Here is a 26301-nt window from a genome sequence, read left to right as displayed (position 1 = left end):
ATATCCCTGCTTCCTTGAATCTTTACCTGGCCTTCCAATCACTACTAGAAAGAATTACAGACTTGCTAACCTTGTATTTCTCCTTTGTGCTGTTGCTGTAATATGTTTAAGACATTTATTGATGTCCTTATCACCAAGCATTGTATTGTTTGTTTATATGTGCCTTCCCTACAAGATTGAATTACTTTAGGGCACAGTCCAAGGGTTTTCATCCTTACATCTAATGTCAAGCACAATGACTGACAATACTGAAGGAGTTTAATTTTTTGAATATAGAACAGCTATCAAAAAAATGATACTAGCTACATCAAAAAGTTGTAGAAGGTCACACAACCTTTATGCCTTATGTTTGGTGATTGGCATAATTTCCTAATGTATTTTTATTTAAGCCCTGTTCTCATAACTTATTGAATATTTACACACACAAACACACACTTCTTGTATTATTACAACAAAAATAGGTCAATTCAGCCAAATCCAAACCACTTGGTAAGCAGAGACCAACATATTCATTTATAAACAATAAATACATACAGTTTGCTTTTATTTTATCTGAAGTTTTTTCTTAAAGAATCTATCTAATTTGGTAATTTATAAAATTATTGAATTGAATTTTTAATTAAAAAACACTATGAAGATTATCAAATTATTTTGCCTTGGAGATTAAATAAACCAATAAGATTGAAATCCCCTTATACAAACTGAGGTGCCCAGGTATGATGCTTCAACATAATTAGTGGTCAACTATATTAGTAGAAATAGTTATTTCTAACTGCCACAACAAAGAACCTTTAAAATTCAGAGCCTTCTGACAATAATGGGTTGTTTCTGACTTAAACAAACAAAATGCATCCACAAAACACCTAGATAGGGATTTTTATATCAATTTTATCTATATCACCAAAACTTGGAATCAAGGTATCCTTCAATAGGTGAATGGATAAACAAATCATGGTAAATCCAGATGATAGGATATTACTCCCTGCTAAAAATAAATGAGCTGTCAAACATGAGAAGATACAGAGATTCTAGTTCTACCTTTAGAGTGAGAGAAAGAGGGAGGCAGAGAAACCAGGAAACAAACTTTTAACCATGAAGATCAAACTGATAGCCTACCAGACAGGAGGTGGGTGGGGGGACAGGTGAAATAGGTACTAGGGATTAAAGAGTACACCTATCATGATGAAAAATAAGTGAATGAATGAATGAATGAATGAATGAATGAAATAAAAGATATGGAGTAACCTTAAATACATATTACTCATATTACTAAGTGAAAGAAGCCAACCTTTCTTCTAGAAAGAAGCCAAAATGTAGAATTACAACTATTTGACGTTCCAGAAAAGGCAAAACTATTGAGACTAGTCTCAATAGTTTTAGAATAGTAAAAGAATCAGTAATTGCCAGGGGTTATAGGAGACATTCAGATAAATAGGCAGAGCACAGAGGATTTTTAGAGCAGTGAAACTATTCTGTATGATACTACAATGGTGGATACTCATTACTGCGCAGTTGTCAAAACCCGTGGACTGTATACCACCAAGAATGAACTTAATGTAAACTATTGACTTTGGATGATAATGATGTGTCAGTGTAAACTCATCAATTGTAACAAATGTGCTATTCTGGTGGGGTTGCTGGTTGTAGGGGAGGTTGTGCATATGCAGGGGACAGGAGATATATGGGAACTCTCTGTACTTTCTTCAATTTTTGTTGAACCTAAAACTGCTTTTTAAAAAGTCCGTTTATAAGGAGGGGAAAAAAACAAATGTGGCTTAGAAATTTCTGCTCTGAGGCATCTGGGTGTCTCAGCATCTGCCTTCAGCTCAGGTCATGATATCAGGGTCCTGGGATTGAGCCCTGCATTAAGTTCCCTGCTCAGCAGGGAGCTGGCTTCGCCCTCTGCCTCTCAACCCTGCTCATGTTCTCTCTCCTTCTCTTTCTCTCTCTGTCTCAAATAAATAAATAAAATCTTTTAAAAAAATCTCTTATTCATTTTGGAGCAAGTCATATGGAACAACCCACAGCTCCTATACAGTGAGCAACTTCAACCCTGTATATGTTCCACATTCCCTCACTCCTCACACTTTTGCACACACTTCTCTCATTGCTGGGGATGCACTCTTTCCTGTATTGCTTTTCAATGAAGTATTTGCAAGTTGTTTTGCAAGACAGAGGCCAGGCAGAAATAGAATCTTCTTAGACCCCCATCTTTTCTGGAACAAACAGAATTTAAGCTCTGATAGCATCAGTGAAATATAACCTGTAAATTAACATTTTGTTTTTGGGAATTTTGGGGGTCTCTGTCTGCCTGCCTGCTCCTTGTTCAGAAGTGGTATCTGCCCAAGATTTTTCACATGCCACAATGAATCACCCCAATCAAGGGTAGAAAACAAACAACCCAACACAATTGCAAAGGAAATCCACAGCAGCTACAAATACTGTCATCTTAGAGTTGTAAATAAAATCAGACCATCTGAACACCAGATATATGAAGAAAGCAAACAGCATGAAAATGATGGACAAATCTGAATCAGCAAAGTAAGTGCAATTGAAGGAGTTTACTGATGAAAGCAAATTAAGTTTTAATGTATATATTCATAGCAACAGATAGAAGGTATAAGAAAAACATAAAGAGATGTGGAGATACAGCCACTGAATGGTGGACATTAAATAGCATAGAATTACATTCTGGAGTTAATAACATTAATTTAGAGTAAAAGATTTTTACATAACCTGAATATTTTAAGTGCATTTATGTTTTCCAATTTTAAGAATCAACCTATCAATAAAACATAGAAGACTCTCATATGCACAGAATAGTTTATAACTGTTATAAACCTGAACTGTGCAAATAAAATTATAACAAATAGAAATTGAAAGATAGAGATTGGCAAAAAAAGTTGGGAAAAAAAAGAGAAATAACAAGTCTTAAAGTCATTAGCTTGGAATAAGTAAATTTTGTGTCTGATTAACTAATAATCAACGTTGTCTTAATTATATGATATAGAGTAATATTTGATTATAATATAGATTCAATATGTGAATATAAATATATCCTATAAATATACACATTATATAGAAATATAAAATAAACACAGGTAGTATATAAATAATATAAATCAATAAGTATCTACAACATATTTTAAGGTTTTTAAAAAACACTATTTATTTAATCATGAGAGAGAGAGAGGGGGGCAGAGAGAGAAGCAGGCCCCATTCAGGGAGCCCGATGTGGTACTCGATCCTGGGAGTCCAGTATCATGTCCTGAGCTAAAGGCAGATACTCAATCGCTGAGCCACCCAGGCATCCCTACAACATATTAAGTTAAAGAAATTGGAAAAAAAAAAAAAAAGAAAGAAAGAAAGAAAGAAAGAAAGAAAAAGAAAGAAAGAAAGAAAGAAAGAAAAGAAAAGAAAAAGAAATTGGTAGAAAACTTACAGAACTGTCAGTGCTGAAATTAAGAAGAAACTAGGGGAAAAGGAAAAAGAAAAAAGGAAAACAAAACTCAATTATAGTAAGGAGCCAAGAGATCTTGTTCAAAACTAGTATACCCATTCACAAAATATAAGTTTATAAATACAAATTTATAATATATTCATTTGAAGAACTAACCCAAGAAGAAACACAGGCAATGTTGTCCTCAGGAGAGTGGGCTTTGGAAGGGATATTGTGAAGAAAATAAAACCTTACTTGTACATTTTGTATCTTCCATCCTGTTGCAGTTCTTCCTAAGTGGTATGTACAGACTAACTCACCACTGGTATACTGTTAATAACTAAAAATAATAATACTAGTAAAAGCACATTAACTCTTCCAATCTTCAACATTTAGTCTTGTGTAAAAAATCTGGTCCTTTATGAAACTGGTGCTAATTTAAGTGGTCAAAGAGTTTCAAAACTTGTATTAAAAATGAAAGAAATCTAATACAAGCTCACATTTTATTTTACTTCCATCGGTATAGAAGGGGGAAGTGCTGAAGAACTCATATTAACCTAATAAAAATCAAAATACAAGGGTTTATATTTTCAAAAAACAGTGATCTCCATTTAAGTTCAATTTTCAATCACAATTATCTATCATATGAGAAGTTAAAGATAATTTTCACAGGGACTGAAGTAATCCCTTAATGCACATGTTCTATAAATTGCCTTCATCAGAAATGACATTTTCAAAAGCAGTTATTAAGTGGAAGAGTATTTGCTTCAAATCGGCTGCTTGGAAAGAATAAACCATTTTCTAATTTTTATTTCACTGACCAGCACTGAGAAGTGTCATAAGTTATCATTGTAAAGAGAAACCTGGACTTACAAGTTTTGAAACTTACAATGTGTAAGAAAAGACAGAATGAAAATTTTGACAAATGGATAAGAAGTTTGTAGTGATTTGCATCTAAATGTGAATAAATGATTTGCCATGGGCAGAAACTCTGTAAATTATATGAATGCTGTAAACTGTCTAATTCTTGTAAGCACCATTCAGGTGGAAAAACTGAAAAACTTCTTCCTTTATTAAGTAAAAAAGTTTCAGGTCTTGTATTTGAGAAAATAAATAAGAACATTCTTCTAAAAGCAGTATGTTTTAACAGTCCAATTAATATGCTCTAATTTATAATCACAATTAAAAACTGGCATTAAAAGAATGCTTTTTAAAAGTATGAGTTCTCTATAGAACTAAGAAAGCCAAAGGGGCTTTTGTTGTTTCTTGCATAATTTGAGGAAATGGAGCAGGAAATATTTGGCAATTATGTCCTTTTAAAAACCCTACTCTGCAATTTTTAAACATTATTTTACAATATGCTCTGTGAAGTGTTAATAAATCTCCAAGCTTTTTAAAAAGACTTTTAGGCATACTGAGATTCCTTAGTATGCTACTTCCAGAAAGTACTTCATACAATACAATTTCTATTATTCATCCTTATTTCCACAGATTTCCAATGTAAAATTTCAAATGTGCATTTATTGAAAAATAATAAAATAATAGCCACTAGCAAGCTTATAATGTACATTGTGAATGATGATGATGACAGACAGGTTAGTCAGGCATGAAGAGAAAAACCAATGAAGTGAGAAAAGAAAAAAGCCAGGAAATCAAAGGGAGAAAAAAAAATAAACAACAGCAATAATACTATAGCAAGCACACCTTTATTTCCTGCTTTTTATCCTCTCCAATGTATTTTTGTAAATACACTCCACATATAGTAGCTGTCTATACATGCATGGAGCCAGGCTCCTGAAAAGGCACTCTGCTCCTTTTATTTAAGTTCACTGTAAGAGTGGAGTCAGGGCAATCATTCCAATATTTGCAGTATGGTTAGTGTGACCGTTCCTCTGGGTTTGCCAGGAATGGTCACAATCTATACCTTTTGGTCCTGTGTAATTAATAGTTCCCCTTTCCACTATAAAAGTAATTCTGATTTAGGTGATATGTGATCACCCTATATACTGAAGATTTAACTAAAAAAACTTAATACTCAGTCACATCAGAGAGAATCATAACCATAACTTTTTGGTTTTTAAGGTAGAAAAGAGATTTTTAAAAACTGGTTTAAGAAATAAAATTGAGGGATCCCTGGGTGGCGCAGCGGTTTGGCGCCTGCCTTTGGCCCGGGGCGCGATCCCGGAGATCCGGGATCGAGTCCCACATCGGGCTCCCGGTGCATGGAGCCTGCTTCTCCCTCTGCCTGTGTCTCTGCCTCTCTCTCTCTCTCTGTGACTATCATAAATAAAATAAAAATGAAAAAAATAAAATAATTAAAAAGAAATAAAATTGACAAAACTGAACAATTTAGAGGTATTTGGCTTTGTGCCTGCAGTCAGGATCCTTCAAACGTCATCATGTCTGTGTGTGTGTGTGTGTGTGTGTGTGTGCACACACGTGTTGCAACTCTGCTTTCTTGAGTTGTTGGTTTCATTCTCAAACAGGTTCCGTGTACTGAGGTGGCAAAATGTCCGTCCAGAACTACACAATCATATCTTTATACTTCCAAGTTCAGCATAGAAGAAAGGTCATTTCTCTTCTCTTCTTTGCCTTAAATTGGCCCTCACATCTATCCTCCAGTGAATCCTTGTAGCTAGGGATAATAGTGTGATTGGCATACGCCTCGATGTAGGGCATGGACAAACATGGACAGAGAGTGAGGAAGAGCAATTGCTATCTGAACATAAGGAAAATAAAGATGGGTCACCAGAGTGGGAAAGGGCTATCAGGCCTTCAAGCAACAAATGTTCATTTAAGTGGGTACAAATCCACCTGGCTGAAACTTCAAAGGTCATTTAGAATCCAAGGCAAAGTTAGGGATCATTTATTCTAGATTAACAGTTTACTGAATTTTTTGCAATTCCTCCACCATTAATATGACCCAGTTACCCTCTTGCTCTCCTTTTTCACAATTTTCTTTCTAAACCTCCTGCTACCAAGTAATATAATCAGTTACTCCATAATTCCCAGAATATTATTCCACTCAGCTCACTAAGTACTATGATAAGGTGTCACTCAATGAGAACAAAACCATTTAGTCAGGAAACTACCTCTAGCAACAATTTTGAACAGGGGCAGTAAGTGGAGTCATGTCCTTTAGAAGAAGAAATAGGTAGACAGAGAAGTATTTCAATTTAGATACATAAATATATAGGTTAGATATAAATATAGATATCGATCTATTGGTTACCATTCTTTTTTTTTCCATTCTTTATATATTAACATAGTATTTCAAAATGTCTGGAAAATTACATACCAAGATAAAAACTCTTATAGAGAACTCTAGACTTGAAGATAGTAGTCATTCACTAATTGCAAAATTAAAAATTAATCTTCTATCCTTGTGCTAAATTAATTATGAATGATGATGATTGGAAATACAGTACAGGTCAGGAAAACAGGAAAGACAAATTATTTCCAAAGGAATTCAAATTGGTTAATTGTATTTACTGGCAAATTCAACTTTAGAATAGAAGCTGGAAATTAGTAGAAAAGCAATGAAAGATTCCCTAAACTTTACCCAACTTAAAATAAGGAATATAGATAAGACTATCAGGCCACTTCAGAATCATTGATCCATTATTCTATGGTATTTCTTTATTAATATATATTTCTATTTGTTACTACAAATGCAATAATGTAAGCTACTGCCTATTATAAAATATATACAAACACATTTGCATTCACCATCCATATTTTTCATTTTTTTTACTATAAATGTCAATTATCTTTATCCCTTCATTTTCCACCTTGTACATTTAAACTTCTCATACTTTTTTTTTTTAAATCTTACTCCATTTGTAACCTTCCTATTTGTGATAGGCAGAAAATCAGTATCACGAATAGTCTATGATTAGCTGACTGGGGAAAAGAAAGCATGAACCATGAACCCTGCTTGCAGATGGTTGTGTGTGCTGGCAGGCACCACCTGAAAGTAGAAAGCTCTAGCACTACAAACCATTTCGGGTGTTGCACTGAAGGGCAGAACTGAGCAACACACTCAGTTGTTTATTTTTCCTGAAAGGAGAAATGAACAGAGGTACAAGTCTATTCAGGTTCACAAGATATGCCCAATGGTTTCGGTAAACAGTTCATGGATTTAGAAGAAAAACGATCGGAAAATTGGTGAAAAGGAGGTCTGAGGATGAGGTATGTGGATATATCTCTTAATGGCAAAAAAATATAAGGATATTTGTCTCCCATGTGAAGGCTGACCAATTACTTCAGCACAGAAGGATTTTAATAATCAAATGACTAAGATGACCCATCTATGGATGCCAGTCAGCCACTTTTCCAGCCACTCTTGTCATTGTTCAATGGACTAATGACCAAAGCAACCATTATGAAATGGATGGAGGTTATGCATGGGCTCACCAGTATGAACTTCCATTCATCAAGACTGACTGGGCTATAGCCACTGTTAAATACCTAATCTGCCAGCAGCAGAGTCCCCAATATGGCACCATTTCCTGCAGTGGTCATCCAGGTATCTGGTGGCAGGCTGATCATACTTGTCAGCTTCTATCATGGGAGCAGTAGGATTTATTTTATTTCTGAAATAGATACTTACTTACTATATATGTATTTGTCTTACCTCCATGCAAACTTTATGTGCAAACTACCATGGGCTTACAGAATGCCTAGTCCACCACTGTGGTATCCCACAGCATTGCTTCTTGTCAAAGACATTGTTTAATAAAAAATAGACTATAACAATAGGCTCACAGAATTCACTGGTCTTACTATTTTCAGGATCCATCATCCTGAAGAAACTGGCTTGACAGAATGATAAGATGATATTTAAAGACTCAATCACAGTGCAAGCTCAGTGGCAAATGTTGCAGGGCTAGAATAACATTCTCCAAGATGCCTTGTATATTCTAAATTAGAAGTCATTAAATGATGTTGCTTTTCCCATGACCAGAATTCATCACCAGGAATTAAGAGATAGAAATGGGAGTGGATCCAGTCATTATTGTCCAATAATGTTCCACTCACCAGTAGTGATTCACTAGCAAAAAAAAAATTTGCTTCTTTTCTTGGTCACCTTAGGTTCTGTTGTCTAGAGGAGTTCCAAATGAATGAATGCTTCCACCAGGAGATATAATGGTTTCACAGAGTTGGAAGCTAAAGCTACCACCAGGTCAATTTGAACCCCTTAATGCTTTTTAACTCAGAGGCAAAGAAGAGGATTGATTTATTGCCTGAGGTGATTGATTCTGATTACCTAGGGGAAATTGGACTGCTACTTCACAATGGAAGTGAGAATATGTCTGAAATATGGGAGATCCCTTAGGACATCACTTTGTACTATTGTCCTGTGATTAGAGTCAATGGAAAACTATAACAATCCAATTTGTGCAGGACTTCTAATGTCCCATATCTTTCAGGAATAAACGTTTGGTCAAACTACCAGACAAAGAACCACAACCCACTGAGGTTCTTGCTGAAGGACAAAGAGAATATGCAATAGATAGTGAAAGAAGGTAGATATATATACCAGCTACAAACACATGATCAGATGCAGAAATAAGAACTGTAGTAGTTATATTTTCCATATGTTATGTATAAATATAAATATATAAAAATATATGTGATTATCCTAAATAATGTGTGTGGCCTGATTCAATCGACTGAAATATTTTAAGAGTAGAACTGAGTCCCAGCTGAAGAAGAAAACATTTCACCTATAACCAGCAGCTTCATCCCATGCCTAAAATTCTAGCCTGCCCTTTCTGACAGCCTACCACACAAACCAATTCTTTGAAAAATACCTTGTAATTTATATCCCCTACTGGTTCTACTTCTCCATGTGAGTTTGAACTGATACACCATTTTTTCCTAAATGTAGAAAAATACACTAAAATCCCACCACTTCATATCATAAGCTGAACTAAAGCTCTCTGCCAGTTCTCATTCTGAATACTCATATCAGACAGAGCCTGCATCGTGCGTGTACTTTGTATATTTTCTTTGAGAAAAATGAATGTTATTACTGAGTATAAACTAGAGATGTGCAGAAACAGCATCCCTAAAAAGGGAAAACTAAGAAATAAAAGCACATCTGGACAAAATATTTCAATGGTTAATGTGTTTTACAGGAAACTATGAGGAGTTTTTTTTCTTCATTAAAAAAATTATCAGGAAAATACTGATAAGCAGGAATTCATTAAAATGATAAATTTCTGGTCTGTGAAGGACTAACAAGAGAATGAGAAGAAAAATAACAGACTAAGAAAAAACATTTACAAAAAAAAACATATCTGATAAAGCATTGTTATCCAAAATACACAAGGAACATTTACAATTCAACAATAAGAAAATGAACAGTCTGATTTCAAAATGGGCAAAAGACCTGAACAGACACCTCACAAAAGAAGATATAAGATGGCACATAAGTATATAAAAGGATGTTCAAATATTTATGTCATTAGGGTGTTGCAAATTAAAAAAAATAATATACTGATATACACCTGTTAAAACCGTCAAAGTGCAAAACACTGACAACAACAAATGCTGTCAAGGATGTGGAACAACAGAAACTCTCATTCATTATTAGCAAGAATTCAAAATGGTACAGCAATTTTAGAAGAGAGTTGGACAGTTTTTTACAAAACTAAACGTATATTTGCTATATGCTCCAGCAATCATAACCCTTGGTAGTTACCCAAAATCATTGAAAACTTGTGTCTACATAAAAACCTATACATGCATGTGTATAGCAGCTTCATTCATAATTGCCACAAATGAGAAGTAACCAATTGTCCTTGAGTAGATGAATGGAAAATAAACTGTCGTACCTCCAGAAAATGCAGTATTATTCCATACTAAAAGGAAACAGGCTATCCAGACATAAGAGACATGGAGTAATTTTAAATACATATTGCTAAGTGAAAGAAGCCAAATTGAAGGGTTATATACTATATAATTCCAACTATACAACATTCTGGAAAAGGCAAAACTTTGGAGACAAATGATCAGTAGTGGGGCATCTGGGTGGCTCAGTTGGTTAACAATCTGCCTTCGGCTCAGGTCATGATCCCAGGGTCCTGGGATCAAGCCCCACATTGGGCCCCTTGCTCAGTATAGAGTCTACTTCTTACTCTTCCTCTCCTTCTGTCCCTCTCCCCCTGGCTCATGTTCTGTGTCTCAAATAAATAAATAAAATATTTTTTTTTTAAAAAAAGGATCAGTGGTTACCAGAGTTTAGGAAAGAGAAGAATAAATAGATGTAGCATAGAGGATTCTTGAGGCATTCTGAAACTATTCTGTATGACACTGTAATGGTGGACATATGTCATTATATGCTTGTCAAAACTAATAGAATGTACTAGTAGAATGTGAACTATGGACTTTAGGTGATAATCATGTGTCAGTGTAAGTTCATGACTGTTACAAATGTACCACTCTGGTGGGGGATGTTTATAGTGTGGAAGATATGCATATATTGAGGCAGAATGATATGAGAAATCTCTCTTCCCTCTGTTTAATCTTCCTTTGAACCTAAAACCACTATAAAATGCAAGCCTATTTTTTAAAATATTTATTTACCTTGAGAGAGAGAAAACACACTATAAGAGGGGCAGATGGAGAAAGAGACAAGATCTCAAGCAGACTCCCCACTGAATCAGCTCCATGTACTACAGGGCTTGAGGCGGGGTTCCATATGGGGCTCCATGTGCAGCTGGATCCCATGACCACAAGATCACTACCTGAGCCAAAACCAAGAGTCGGATGTTTAATCAACTGCACCAATCAGGCACCCCTTTAATAAATCTTTTTAAAAACCTCTTTGAGATTTTGCCACTGTTGCTAAAAGGTGTTCTAAATGTATAAGAAATTAACTATTATCAAGTTATTAAAATTAGGGGTATAGGTGATGCTTTTTTCTAATTATAGATTCTTCTTAATTAAATGATCAGCAAAATGCAAATCCATCTAAATTTGCACCACCTGAGATTTCATTATGAATTAATGAGCTTTGTTATCATAAGACATCGAATTAAACATTTTGACAAACTTGAGACAGAAAAATAATCAAAATTTCCACTAGATAAATCACTTATAACTGCAAAATCACAAACTATGACCAACATAATATAAATGGACTTCATTAAAAATATGTTACAAACTCATATTAAATTACCACAGTGAGATTGCCTAGCTAACATAATAAGATGAAAAAAAAACATAATAAGATGATACTTAATTATAACACAATATATTTAGATGTCAAAAAGGATCTGAAAAACAACAAAAAATTTTTTTAAATATCCACCTTATTTATCAGGAATTGTATTTCAGTATAAGCAAAAATTTAGTGGACTTTGCAATGCTGTAAGAATGACATTTATAATAAAATGAATCTTTGCTTGGATAGAGAGAGTATGTTGAATGTTTTGGTTTAATAAACAAAGTGTCAAAAAACTGATTATTAAAAAAAAGGACCTACCAATAGCAAAGATGTCAGCAATGAACATTAACACAGCTCATAAGAGACAGCTCACTGCAGTTTACACTAAACATGGGTATAAGAGTCTGTTATTGTCTTTACATCTCTAAAATTTTAATCATTTCCAGAGTAAACCATATCATAATTCACTGCATCAAGGACCTCTGACCCACATATATGCCCTATTGCAATCAATTTTCATTCTCAATACTCAGTGACTGTCTTGTGAAACTCTGAAATTTACCTATATGCTCTTTTCAATTGTCAGCAACCTATTCAAGTCCTAAGACCCACAAACCTGCTTGAATTAGTAAGGAAACAATGACATCAGCCTCTAACACTTTTCTGTACTCCTATAAATCATATATGCAATAGTAGCCATGACTTTTATTGTATAATAATGAGTTCCTAACTATGACAGAATAGGAGAGGGAAATTAAAATATTTTTGAAATCAAACTCATTGAACAGAGGTAAATAAGACTATTCCAAAAATGACTATGATAGAAAATTTTTCTTTGGAGCCTCCTAGGGCTATTTTCAAAGGTTTTATATACATCTTCGATATCTCTGGGCTTCACTACAAGTTACTACAACTAACTCTATATGTCCAATCTATCCTTTTCCCTCAGATGATCATCCTTTATAAAAAATATCCCTTCTTTTTTCCAATCTGCTTACTGCCACAGTGAAAGAACAATCAGTTATAAAACATTTTATTTAAATATAACAGTGTAATATATTAGTCTTTTTATTTTAATGGAATAACACTCTATTAATCCAAGGAATGACACCTGGGTGGAATGGGTCAAAGTAATATTTTTGTACATAGGGTCTTCTATCATATGAGACATTAGTTCATGTTTTATAATCCTGACAGGAGAAAGTATTTTTCATCCTATTCCCTAAACCTCAAATAATTTAAACTTCTCTAGTCATAACCTAGGTTAATTGTCTTCAAAGTCTTGTGTGTGAAAGGCATTCCATTGAAACGTAGAGATTTTCTACATTTCATTAGTTTCTTGTCCCAGTGTATCAAGTACTACCTTACAGACTATCTTAAATGTAGGATTGTAAAACAACAATCATTTATTTAGCTCACAAATGGGCAGTTTAAGCAGAGCTTAATAATGGAGAGAGCTTTCCTCTGCTCTACATGGCATTAGCTGGGGATGCTCAAATGATGCCTGGGGATGAGAAGCATCTGAAGGATTGCTTACTCATATGCCTGGCAGTTAATACTAATACTGTCTATCAGCTGGGACTTATATTGCAGCTTCCAGAAAGAGTACCTACATTTGGCCTGCCAGCATAGGGAGTAGGATCAAAAAGGAAGCATCCCTCAGAGAGGGAAAACTAGGAGGAAGCTATATTGCCTTGGAAGTCACTTCCTGAGTACTCTCCTAGTTGAGCAGGTCACAAAGCCTTGCTAGAAGAAGAAGGCATAGACAAGAACTTTTAATGGAGGAATAATAAAGTTCTAGGAGAGTATGTAGGATAGGAAATATTGTTGTGGCTATTCTTTAATAATAGAATTGATCCTTTGCACTTATTTTTAACAAAAAACAAAATAGATAATTACTATTACTGGTATTTCATAAGACACTTAATATGATGCCAGGAGTTCAGTCCTTATGTTAAAGATGGACATGTTATTTACTATCAGTCAATTATCAGGCAGTAAGTGTGAAAGTTCTAGAACACAGATGCTAGAGTAGTGCCCTTGCTTTTCTCTTTATTTCTAGATAAATATGTTGTTGTGTCCATGACTAAGTAGCTTTACATATATTATTATCTGGTTTTAACTAAATTATACCTTACAAAATTGACCAGTGATGATCTCTAAGCTGACCTTCTTGTTTCCATTCTTGCCTTCTTCCAGTCTACCCTCTACAATTATCTTTATGACATAGACATCTTACCAATCTTTTCAATACACTGAAAAGAAAAACTCCAATGGTTTTGTGCCTTTTAAGGTGAAAGTAATACTCATTAGACCACTCATTAGACTACTACTCACTAAAATTTTCTTTAAAAAAAAAAAGATTTATTTATTTATGATAGACATAGAGAGAGAGAGAGAAAGAATGAGAGGCAGAGACACAGGAGGAGGGAGAAACAGGCTCCATGCCGGGAGCCCGACGTGGGACTCGATCCCAGGACTCCAGGATAGCGCCCTGGGCCAAAGGCAGGCGCTAAACCACTGAGCCACCCAGGGATCCCTCATTAAAATTTTCTATCTCAACCTTGGCACCGTATATTTGAGTTTCATTAGTTTTTACTTCACCATATTTTTCATCCATATAAACTTTGTTTAAAATTTATTTAAAATTTCCCTTCTACAATCTTCCGCCCTACCAAGTAATTTTCATACTTTGTGACTCAGCTCATGGTTAACTTTTCCTCATTAAAAAATTTCTTAGAATTGAAAAGAAATGAGTCCACAAATTGAAAGTGCTCAATACATGCTAAAAAAGGCCTTTAATATTAAAGGACCTCCTTTGCCTAAAGAACAAAAAAGGCAAAATTTCTGGATTCTAATGAGAATGAATAAATCTTAAAAGGTCCCAGTTACCAAAAATCACTTCTGTAAAATGGGCTGTGAATCAGAGTGGCTTTTGACTTATTAATGTCACACTGGACATGAGAAGACTGTGGGGGAGAGTCTTAAAATTTCTGAGGGAAAATAATGTTCAGCACAGATTTCTAAAATCAGGCCTGTCTATAATTCACATTTTGAGGCGAATAGACAGATATTTTGATATACCAAAATGTTCAGGAGATTCAAAAATCACAAATTACTCCTAACTGAAGATTCCTTAGAATTGGTGTCCATAAGACCACACTACTTTGTTTTCCTCCAACTTCTAAGTGCTCCTTCTCTTCCTTTAAATAATAATCCTTCTTCATATAAAGCATTAACATATGTTCTCTGTGTTAATTTTTTTATCTTTTTCAGATAACTACCGCTCAAAATATTTATCTGTTAATATACTTAAGCTTACATATGTAAATATGTACTAATACAAATACATCCTCTTATCTAACAAAAAACCTTTAAATTCAAGCTTTTAACATGAAGCTAGTCAGAAAATGAGATGTAAAATATGTGATAAAAAATAGTCAGGTCTTATTTTCTATTTAATTTATCATGTGAAATAATATGCCTAACCCAAATCTTCCTCTTTTAAAATTATATATCAGGAATTAGAAAAAGCAGGAATTGATGAGGTCCAATCCAAACTATCCTTTTGCACTTATTAAATTTATTAAATTTTGGAAAGGTTATCAATCTTCTTTTGGGATCATTTTTCTCATATTTAGTATTTGAATGATGATAGTATCTGCATCATGGGTTGATTGGGAGGCTTAAATGCAATTATGCAATATAAAATGATGAGATACAATTAGATACCCTAAAAACATTTGTTGTCATATTAGCTGGCCCTATTTCTTCAGTCTGAGCATTAAAGAAAAATACAGGATTTACCTTAGGAAATAAATATTCAAAATAGAAGAGGATCCTACCTAGAAATAATGGAAAAGTGAAAATCAAGATTATCTGGGATTTGGGAATATAGATTGAGTGATTTTATTACTGGCCTTGTATACAGAATTTAGGGGGTAAAAAGCAATACCTAAAAAGTAAAATTAAGGAGCTTTGCTCTGTTATATAAGATAAAATTATATTTTACTTCATTTTCAGAATAACTTCAAGCCTTTTCCCAGGCTTTTGGAGTTGAATTTGTGTGTCCTTTGAATATAGCACAATATTGAATTGCACCTTGAGTCTTCAAGAGAAAGGAAACTGAATCCTATTCAGATGCAGAAAAATATCACTGCAAATCAGCTTCTTATATTTGGGTATCACCTCCATTGGCAGTTGATTCTAAACAGACTTTTTCCTAATCACCTTTGGACCAGAAATGAACCCATTTACCACTTTTTAATATGGCAAATGGCTTGTGCATAGAAATCTTCAGTCTATTTTACTATGGTAGTGTTGACAAAACTTACCTTTTAGCGTTCAGTGAATTTCAGAATGACCTCTCATAGAAAGCACCTGAAGATAATTTTTTAAGATTTTATTTATTTATTTGACAGTGAGAGAGAGAGAGAGCGCATGAGCAGAGGGAAGGGCAGAGAGAGAAGCAGATTCCCCATTGAGAAGGGAGCCCAGGCAGGGCTCCATCCTGGGACCCTGGGATCATGACCTAAGTGGAAGGCAGAAGCTTAACTGACTGAGCCACCCAGGTACCCCAACCTGAGATAAATTGAACCCAACTCTTCATTTTAGAAATGAGAAAATTCAAACCCAAATAAGTGAATTGAATTACCTAAGGTCACACAACTAACAACTGGTAAAGGAGGGCTCAGAATCCACATCTGAATCCTCATTCAATTTGTATTAGAAAAAACTCACCTTGTATTTTTCTGAACACTAAAGAGATTCACTAAATAACTGAAGTATGCTTGTATCTCTCTAAAATTAACTCAGTATAACACCTTAATTCTCTCCAATAACATTTTTTCCATATAGACCTCTGATTCTTCCACCTTAATCCTTGAGGAAATCTACAAATGCCTGCATGACTTGAAACCCAAGCCTCCTTGCTGAATAAAACCACTGCAGCATAAAGCATGGCTTTTTGAAAAGTATTCCCAGACAAAAACATCCACTGCAGCAAGAGTCACTCTTACTTAAATTTATTCCTGATGTTCAATATAGTTTCCCACAATGATTTCAATTATCATCACACATCTACATTAAAAAAAAATCATAGTTATGTGACTTCATGAGGGAACTTGTGAAAACCATTAATTTCCCTATTTGCAAAAGTCTGTTAGCTTCACCTCGGGATTCAGTTGGAAAAGTAGTTTGAACTGCTAGCTGTTACAACTCATTGTCATGTTTCCTAGTCACTGAAGCAAAGCTGTCCTAAATGAAGACAAAGTAGAAACATTACTCCTGTCAAATGAAGTTACCGGGATCTGACAGACGCTGTTATTGCCTTAGCACCAAATTTCAAAGTCTTCTATGCATGATCTGTTTCATTATAGGAACCTACAGTCATGGGATTTTTTTTTTTCCGCATAACAGCTAAAAAGTATTTTGTTTTATTCACCTAGGTATAATGATGGGATTAACAGTCTGAATCCAAAAGATATCATCAACAGTGACATTGTCATTGATGTCAGTGTGGTCAGGACAGTAACACTGGCGGCTTATTCACAGAGGTAAGATTATCATATTTTGTATGAGGAAAATCAAACCAGTGAGCATACAAAGAGGAATAGCTGCCTCATAAGATTCAGAAAATTTTTTGTAATTGGATTAAATGAAAAATGAAAGTTATCTGAAATAGGTTACTTGGAATTCTCATAATGGGTTGCCCAAAATTTAATCTGAAAAGAATTTAATTAAAATGTTATAGCAAGAGATAGCATTTCTTTTTTAAAAAGATTATTTATTTATTTATTCATGAAAGACACAGAGAGAGAAAGAGAGAGAGAGAGAGAGAGAGAGAGAGAGGCAGAGACACAGGCCGAGGGAGAAGCAGGCTCCATGCAGGGAGCCCAATGTGAGACTCAATCCTGGGTCTCCAGGACCACCCCTGGGCTGAAGGCAGTGCTAAACCACTGAGCCACCAAGGCTGCCCCAAAAGATAGCATTTCTAAGATACCTTCTTTTTCTTTTCAAAAATAATTAAAATAAGGGAGCGTGGGTGGCTCAATCGGTTGGGTGACTGACTCTTCAGCTCAGGTCATGGTGTCAGGGTCATGGGATCTGGCCCCACAGGGGGCTCTGTGCTGGGTGTGGATTCTGTTTGGGGTTCTTTCTCCCCTTCTCCCTCTGCCTCTCCCCTCCTCCTACCTGTGTGAGCCCATTTTTTCTCTCTCTCTCTAAAACAAAAATAATAATAATAATTAAATAAATAGTTAAAATAGAATGTCAACATTTAAAGTTTAAAAGCTTTATTTTGGGATTCATATTCTAAATCTAAGCAAGCAATGGCAAATTTAATCATCATAAATCTTTTAACAGTGATTTACTTTTTCCATAGAAAAGCCCTACATTTTAAAATAATCAGTTATTCATATTTCCTTTGAATTTTCCTTTTGGTTTTATATTCATAAAGGCCAGTCCCATGTAATAGATAAATACTCATCAAGATTTTGTGACATTGAATATTATTTTTAATATTTATGCATTTACTTCATCCTTAATTTGTGTTCATATATTTTATTATTAGAGCCATAAATGTGTTTTCTACATAATGAGTCAGGTTATAATAAGACATTTAACACATAATTCATTCTGTCTCTACTGTCTTAAAATGTTACCTTTATGGTGCACTAAATTCATCATAGTTCTTCTTGACAAGATCTTGGACTTTCTATTCTGTAACAGACTGATCTGTGAGATGATGTGCAAGTATCACAAAGTTATAAGAATATTATAGTATATTTTAAAGTATATGATTAGAATTTTTCTCTCATTATTTTTTAAAGCTCATTTCTTCTTGGAAGTAAACTTTATAATTAAATGTCTTATATTGGAAAACATTTATTACGTATTTCAGTAGAGAAATGTGTTATGCCTCCCTTACTAAAATCATCACTTTTGTTGCATGGCAAAATTTTGAGGATTTTTGTATAGTTCAGCATACTTCTTTATAAAGTTCCTTTCTTGGTATTTATTATTTATTCATTGCTTATTGTTTCATTTATTCAGTTGCTATTATATATTTCTTTCCCATTTATTTTCAACAGATTATTCCTCCTACTGGAGAAATACATTGATTTGGTATAATTTTGGGGGGGTATAATTTTTTTAACCAGCATGCTGTATTTATTTAAACATTTCAGAATGTTTTAGTGATTCTCTTTAATTTCCTTGCTGGGCAGCTTATCATCTGCTAGTAATATTTTGCAATTTTCCAAAAATTTACAACTAAATTATTTTTTAATCTTATTGATTTACCCAAAATCTCTAGAACACTGTTAAATAAAAATGGTGACAATAGGCATAAATGTCTTTTTCCTATAAGTTCTTTGAAGATGGTAAGTAGAAATATTGATAAGTAGATAGATATTGTCATTGTGTGATATAAATTAAATATTCTATGATCCTCCTCAACAAAAAGGAAGGACGGGTTTTAATTATCCAGGAGTCTAGAAAACAGCACTATGTTTCTTACATAGGAAATGTTACAAAACATTTTTTGAAAGAACAAGTGACTAAGAAACCAAAGAAAATTTTAGAAACAAGTACATAATAAATGTCCTTAATAATAAATACCTGGGGATCCCTGGGTGGCGCAGCAGTTTGGCGCCTGCCTTTGGCCCGGGGCGCGATCCTGGAGACCCGGGATCGAATCCCACGTCGGGCTCCCGGTGCATGGAGCCTGCTTCTCCCTCTGCCTGTGTCTCTGCCTCTCTCTCTCTCTCTCTCTCTGTGACTATCATAAATAATAAATAAAAAAATTTGAAAAAAAATAATAAATACCTGTTTCACCTCAAGTTACATTTGCTTCTTATACCTTAACTATTTTTCTAAGAGTGTTCTAGTTGCTTTCCTTATTCTTTGTTCATTTCTTTCTCAGGATTCTGAGTTCTCACCCTGAAGAACATTCTCATATCTGGAAGTCTGAAACTCTTCCAGGCTTTCCTTACACTGAATGCCCACCTAGTCAACTTTTAAGGTAACAACTGTGGGACACATTTGATGGCATCTGCTTAGAACAAAGTGACCTCCTTTCTCTGAGGACTGCACCCAGTTGTTACATTGGTACTCCTTGTCTCTAGCCAACCTGCCTCTGTCCATCAGACCAGAATTGGATAACAAATCATAGCCAAACAACAGAGACTCTATCCAAGAATTTGAAAGTGGGACTCAGAGCTTGGCATCCTGAATGGAAAAGACAAAAAATTAAAAGCTAACGAGAAGCTATATTCTACTTGACTTGCCTTATGCAATAAGCCAAAAAAACTAGTCTGAGAGAGAATGAAGAAAAAAGATGGTGAGAAGAGATAGAAAAGTTGATTTCTGGTTTCTTTTTATCTTTTAGCATCTTATTCTTTCACATCCTGTTGCTTCATTTTTGTTCTCAATTTGTGTGGAGCATCTTTTTATTTTATATAAAATCTCTCTTTTTTTTTTAATTAGGTAGCGTTTGCTGGTACCTGTGGCTTTTAATCAAAGCATCTTAACTAGAACATGATCAATATGTGTCTCCTCCATTTTGAGAAACTCAAATTGTCTTTCCAAAGACAGTTAGGTTTCTATATTAACTGACTTGACAATTGCAAATGAGCACAACATCTGGAGCCAGCCTGGGTTGGAATCCTTTTCATACCACTTATCAATCCTGAGTCATTGGGCAAGTTATTTGACTTTTCCATGCCTTATTAAGGTCATTCATAAAATAATGATAATAGTACTTACTTCATAGAGTTAAGAGAATTTAAACAGACAATATTCATAAGGCACTTAAACAGTGCTTATTTAGTTTGATAAAACATAAATGTTTGGTAAATAGGAAATGTAGTTTTAGAAACTAATTCACAGGGAGAAAAAAAGAAACTAACTGAATTGTGACTGATGATTTGTCTTTACTGGATGCATTATTTTCCTGCTAGAATAAGATTTCTTTCGCCATATGTAATTATCTCAACACTGGTTCTATGTACTACTGTTTTTAATGATTACATTCTCTAGGAAAGATAAACTGAAAAAAATGACCCAAATAAGAGAAAAGCAACAGCTGAATGGCAAGGGAAATATGATTCTTTACCATTAAGTTTTCTGTAACCAAGCTGCAAAGGAGGAAACAGCCTAAAAGTTGAAAAGCTTTGAGAAATTCTATTCTAAAAACAATGCCAACAGAGAACAGCAACCTAGAAAGTATACCAATGTTATCACTTCTCTTGGGTTTTCCTATTCTGTCTTTGCCTTCACCTTCCTATCTTCTTCCCTTCTTTTGTTTCCAATTGACCATATGTACTTGTGTGTGTGCGTGTATGTGTGTGTATAATTGTATGTGTGTGTATAAAACACTAGCCCATGTCATTTAGAATATCTTGCTGCTATTGTATTATTTATTTCTAAGTATGTGCTCTACTTTTGTTCTTTTGGCTTCTTCCTTTTCCTTCTTATTTTCCCTCATATTAAATATTTATTTATATTCTTATATCAGGCAAGATCATGTCAGAGAGTAGGTGGCAGGCACACTCAAAAGTGGTGATTGAAGAGAGTGTAATAAAGGGACCATTTACAGAGGTTTGGGTAGAGTGAAGGAAGCAAAAAGAAATAGCAAAGCAGCCAGGAACTAATATAGCTGAAAGTCAATCACCCTCTCTGGGACTGAAGGGCAAAGAGAAAAAGTTAACACTGGCTCCCAGTGGGTAAAGAAAGGTAGTAATAAAATGCAGGTTATGCTCCTCAAGATGTCAAGGAGAGGGACAATTGCATCAAATTCCAGGATCACTGTCTGGGTTCCTTTTCGGTGCCCCATTGACCAACCTCAAGAGAAGGCCAGAGGGTATGCATGGTTTGCATGGTCTGTAAAATCTCCACTCCAACGCCCAGGTATAGGAAGGGAAAAATACAGACTACATCTGAAGGGGAAGACCACTTCTGAAGGGGGAGACTACATCTGAAGGGGGATATGGAAAATATCAAACATGCTTATTTAGAAACTCATTTTTAAATGTTTTAATATTATTTTTAGTAACTCCCCTATTTTTACTTTTTACATATATTTGCAGACTTTGGATTTAATTTCTCAATCTTATACATTAAACTACTTATGTCATTACTTCTAGCTTTTGAATCTTTAATATAATTTTTAGGAGAGGTGATATAATCAAGGTGGCAGAAGAGATGGTTCCTAACTTCAGTGCCCCACACAGAAAGATTAACTGGCAGCAGCTATATATAAACAAGACACCTTTGTGAAAAATCCCACAACCTGGTAGTGAGGCTGAAGCAACATCTTTGAAGAGGAAAGAAAAGAAAGAAAAGAGAAAAGAAAAGAAAAGAGAAAGAGAAGGAGAAAGACAAAGAAGGAGAAGGAGAAGGAGAAGGAGAAGGAGAAGGAGAAGGAGAAGGAGAAGGAAAGGAAAGGAAAGGAAAGGAAAGGAAAGGAAAGGAAAGGAAAGGAAAGGAAAGGAAAGGAAAGGAAGAAAGAAAAGAAAAGAAGAAAAGAAAAAGAAAAGAAAAGAAAAAAAAAGAAAAGAAAAGAAAAGAAAAGAAAAGAAAAGAAAAGAAAAGAAAAGAAAAGAAAAGAAAAGAAAAGAAAAGAAGGGGGATTCCTGGGTGGCTCAGTGGTTTAGCACCTGCCTTTGGCCCAGGGCACAATAGTGGAGTCCCGGGATCGAGTCCTACGTCAGGCTCCCTGCATGGAGCCTGCTTCTCCCTCCTCCTGTGTCTCTGCCTCTCTCTCTCTCTGTCTATCATGAATCAATCAATCAATCAATCAATCAATCAATCTTTTAAAAAAAAAAAAGAAAAGAAAAGAAAAAGAAAAGGAAGAGTAAGAGGAACTTGAGAAGCTTGCACTGTCCCTTTCCCTGCTGGCACAGTCTGGCATTGAGATGGTCCGCTGGGCCTACAATTTCTCCAGTAGGATAAAAAGAGCCCAAAGTGAACATCCAGCTTCTCCAGCACTACAGGATGTTTCCTAGGAGGCTCCTTCAGTCTTGCCACAAAAGGATTACTGGAGGAACAATTTCTGAGTCTAGATGAGACCATCAGGGATCAGCTAGAGATGGAGAAAGGGGTGGTGCTTGCAGGCAGTGGAACAGGGATTTCAGTAGATAACATTTCTTTTGGTGGCAGCGCTTGAGCAGAGATCCCAGCCAGCAATTCTGCCCATTTGCTGAACAGAACTGGTGCCCTAACTGACCAGGGATCATAGCCAGCAGTGTAGCAAATGGGTTGTACCAGCCACTGAGCCCATACAACAGTTTTCCTAGGCGGGAGGCAAGTCTGTAGCACTGCCCAATTGCTGAGATAGTCTCTTGTTCCGCCCGACAATGGAACCCAATCAACAACCCCAGGAAAGCCTAGGAACCCACCCCACAATCCTTCCCAACTTCAGCTTGGTTGGTGATCCAAGCTTCACCCATCTGCTAAATACAGCTTCTAACCCTACCAGAAAGGGAGCCCAGCCAGTGACCCTGGAAAGCCAAGGAGCCCATTGAACAGCCATAGTTTAGTAGAATCCAAGCCAACAGCACTTCTCAACTAGTGAGCATAGGCTCCAGCTCTGCTTAGCCACGGTGTCCAGCCAGCACTCTCAGAACAGCAGAGCACAGCAAGCAGTCTGCCCACTTATAGAAACCACCTTACAGTGACCAGATCAAGAAGCACTGCCTGTGGCTTCACCAGAACACACGGTCCAGCCCACAGCATCGTCTGTCCAGAGATCACAGCCTGTGGCCTACCTGCTCAGGCTGATTGCAGAGCCTAGGTTGTGGCCCTGCCCAATCATGTCCAACCAGTGGCACTGCCCTGCTAGGGAACATAACCTGCACCCCTGCCTAATCAGACATGATTACAGATCACAGATAGTAACACTGCATGACAGTAGAGCCCAGTAGCAGCCCAGCATGACCAGGAACACAGCTCACAGCCCCACTTGAGGAAGACTGTTAAGGGCTTAACTGGGCAGGGTGAATTTGTGTTCCACTGCAAATTCTCACGTTGAAGTTCTAATCCCTAGTACTTTAGAATGTGACTTTATTTGGAAATTAAGTCATTTGTAGATAAAATTAGTTAAGATGAGATCACACTAGTGTATGCCTACAAATCTGCCACTGTAAGGGTAGGGGTAGAGTAGCAGTAGCACAGTGCCCTAATCCACTAGGACTGGTGTCTATATAAAAAGGGGAAATCTGGACACAGGCATGCATATAGAAAGAACATCAAGTGAAGATAAAGGCAGAGTTTGGGGTGATGCCACAGAAGCCAAGGAACACCAACAATTGCTATCAAACCAGAAGCTAGGAGAGGTGCACGGAACAGACTGTTCAGTATCATCCTCAGAAGGAACCACCCCTGCCAATACCTTGATCTTGGACTTCTAGAATCCACTTTTCATATAATTTTGCTATTTACAAATGTCATATAAATGAAATCATACAGAAGTAGCCTTTGAGAATGGTTTCTTTTACTTAATATAATGGTTTTAGAATTACATTATTTAATGTATCAGTGATTCATTCCCTTCTATTGAAAAGTACTATTCTACTGCATGGATGGACTCAATTTTATTTATGTACCAGCTGGTTGCTTTTAAGATAATCCAGTTTTTGGCAATTATGAATAAAGTGAGTATAATGTCTAAAGTTATCTTGGAATATTAACCTTTGTCCTTCCTTACCAAGAACTGAGGGGGAACACCTTGGTAAATTTATATCCTCCATTTAGGCAATACAGCAAGGCAAGAAACTTTTACTGTATCCCAATTGCCTTCAGTTCAAAATAATCCTTGTGCCAAAGTGGCATATTCTGCTAGCCTTCACTACTATAAACATTCATAAACAGATGGGGGGGTGGAATAGATGTCTTAGGTAAATACCCAGAAGGATACCGAGTATATTTAACAAAATACTGGAGATGGCTGTACCATTTTACATGTCCTCAAGGAATTTAGGAGAGTTCAAGTTGCTCCACATTTCCTCTAGCATGTGGTACTGTTAATTTCTTTCGTTTATGCTTTTATTTTAACCACACTAATGGATATGGAATAGTCTCTGAATGTGTTTTCAATTTGCGTTTCTCTAATGACTAATGATGTTGAGCATCTTCCTTATTTGTCATCCAATTACCCTTTTTTAATTCAATGTGTCCCATAGGAAAGATCATGATTTCCAAAGACTTGACTGTTAAAATGGATGGATATCTGAAACATTTTGTAAACACAGGATTATTGGCAGATTTGTAGGGATTTAAGCTAAATGGAAAATCTCTCTCCAAACTGATTTATGTACAATTTTATATAAAATAACTCAATTCTCACAACAACATGTAGACTAGGTATTATAGTTATGCTAATTTTACAGATGAGGAAAGTGAAGCATGGAAAAGTTATGCCAGGTCTTGTGGCTAGCTGGTAAGTCTATCATAGGAATCTTAGAGCCACATAAGAAAGGGCTCTCATAAACCTGAGCTATAATCTACACTGTGAGGCATAATCTTTGCTTAGAACTCTTCTAAAATGAGATATTCCTGGCCAAAGAGGAATTGAACATTTCCGATTCACTTCATCCTTCACAGAGCCTTCAAATCAACCTACCACATTCACAGAAGAAATATCATAAGAAAGATTTCTATCAAAATTAGCACTGTACCTGTAGAGTTGCCATTGAAGTGTTTATTTACCTCATTACAGAGTATCCCATCTATGAAGATCCTTGGAAAGTTTTCTTTGATCTCAATATCATGAATAGCTACACTCCCCCTGAATATCATGTGTGTATGTACGTAACATTGAATCATAAATGATGTGATTTATTATGTTCCTTTTTTATACATGGAGAATGTAATAAGAATGCAAAACCATTTGGTAACTTTCATTTATTCCTGGTTCCACTTAACCTATTTTAGCGGGAGAGGGGCAGCAGAAGAGGGAGAGGGAGAGACGGAATTCCAAGCAGGCTCCACACTCAGCATGGAGCCCAATGAGGAGCTTGATCTCATGACCCTGAGATCATGACCTGAGCCAAAACCAAGAGTCAGTCACTTAACTGACTGACACACCCAAGTGCTCCTCACTTAACCTATTTTTAACTTTATTTTCCTTTGCCCCAGATCTCTCATCTACTTTTAAGCTAAATTTTATGTTAGTATATTGTTTGTACTTCTAGAAGTCATACACCATTTTTTTTTAGAATTAGAAAAGTCATAAATAAAATGACTACATTAATGAATAAGGAATGCAGTAAATAATTATTGCACTTATGTCTTTTTCTGTTGCCCATTAAATGCAAAACATTATTCTGTATGTTTGGAATACACCACAATTAAAATAAAAAGCTTTCTTCCCTACTGGAGCTTGGAAGGAGGCTGAGAGAGGGAAGATGGTAGAGAGGTAAACGAAGAAATGAATGAACAGCAATACCTCTGAAACATGAAATGATTGACATGTTGTGCCTCCATTGTCTATATTAGTGGATGAAACTTCAACAAGCTCAAGAAGAGAAAACTGTGGAAGTGCAACCAACCTAACTAGTCTCTAGCTTAATGGTCCCTAATACGATTGCTTCTTATACATCTTTCTTGTCTACATGTTTTGTTTCTCTCAAATATATGCTGAGTAATTTCTCAAAATGCATGCCTAGCATGTCACTCCTCCACCTAA

The sequence above is a fragment of the Canis lupus genome, chromosome 22, assembly GCF_048164855.1.
Source record: "Canis lupus baileyi chromosome 22, mCanLup2.hap1, whole genome shotgun sequence".
Taxonomy (NCBI): Eukaryota; Metazoa; Chordata; class Mammalia; order Carnivora; family Canidae; genus Canis; species Canis lupus.
The sequence above is the reverse complement of the archived record's forward strand: the minus strand, read 5'-3'. Positions refer to the sequence as shown.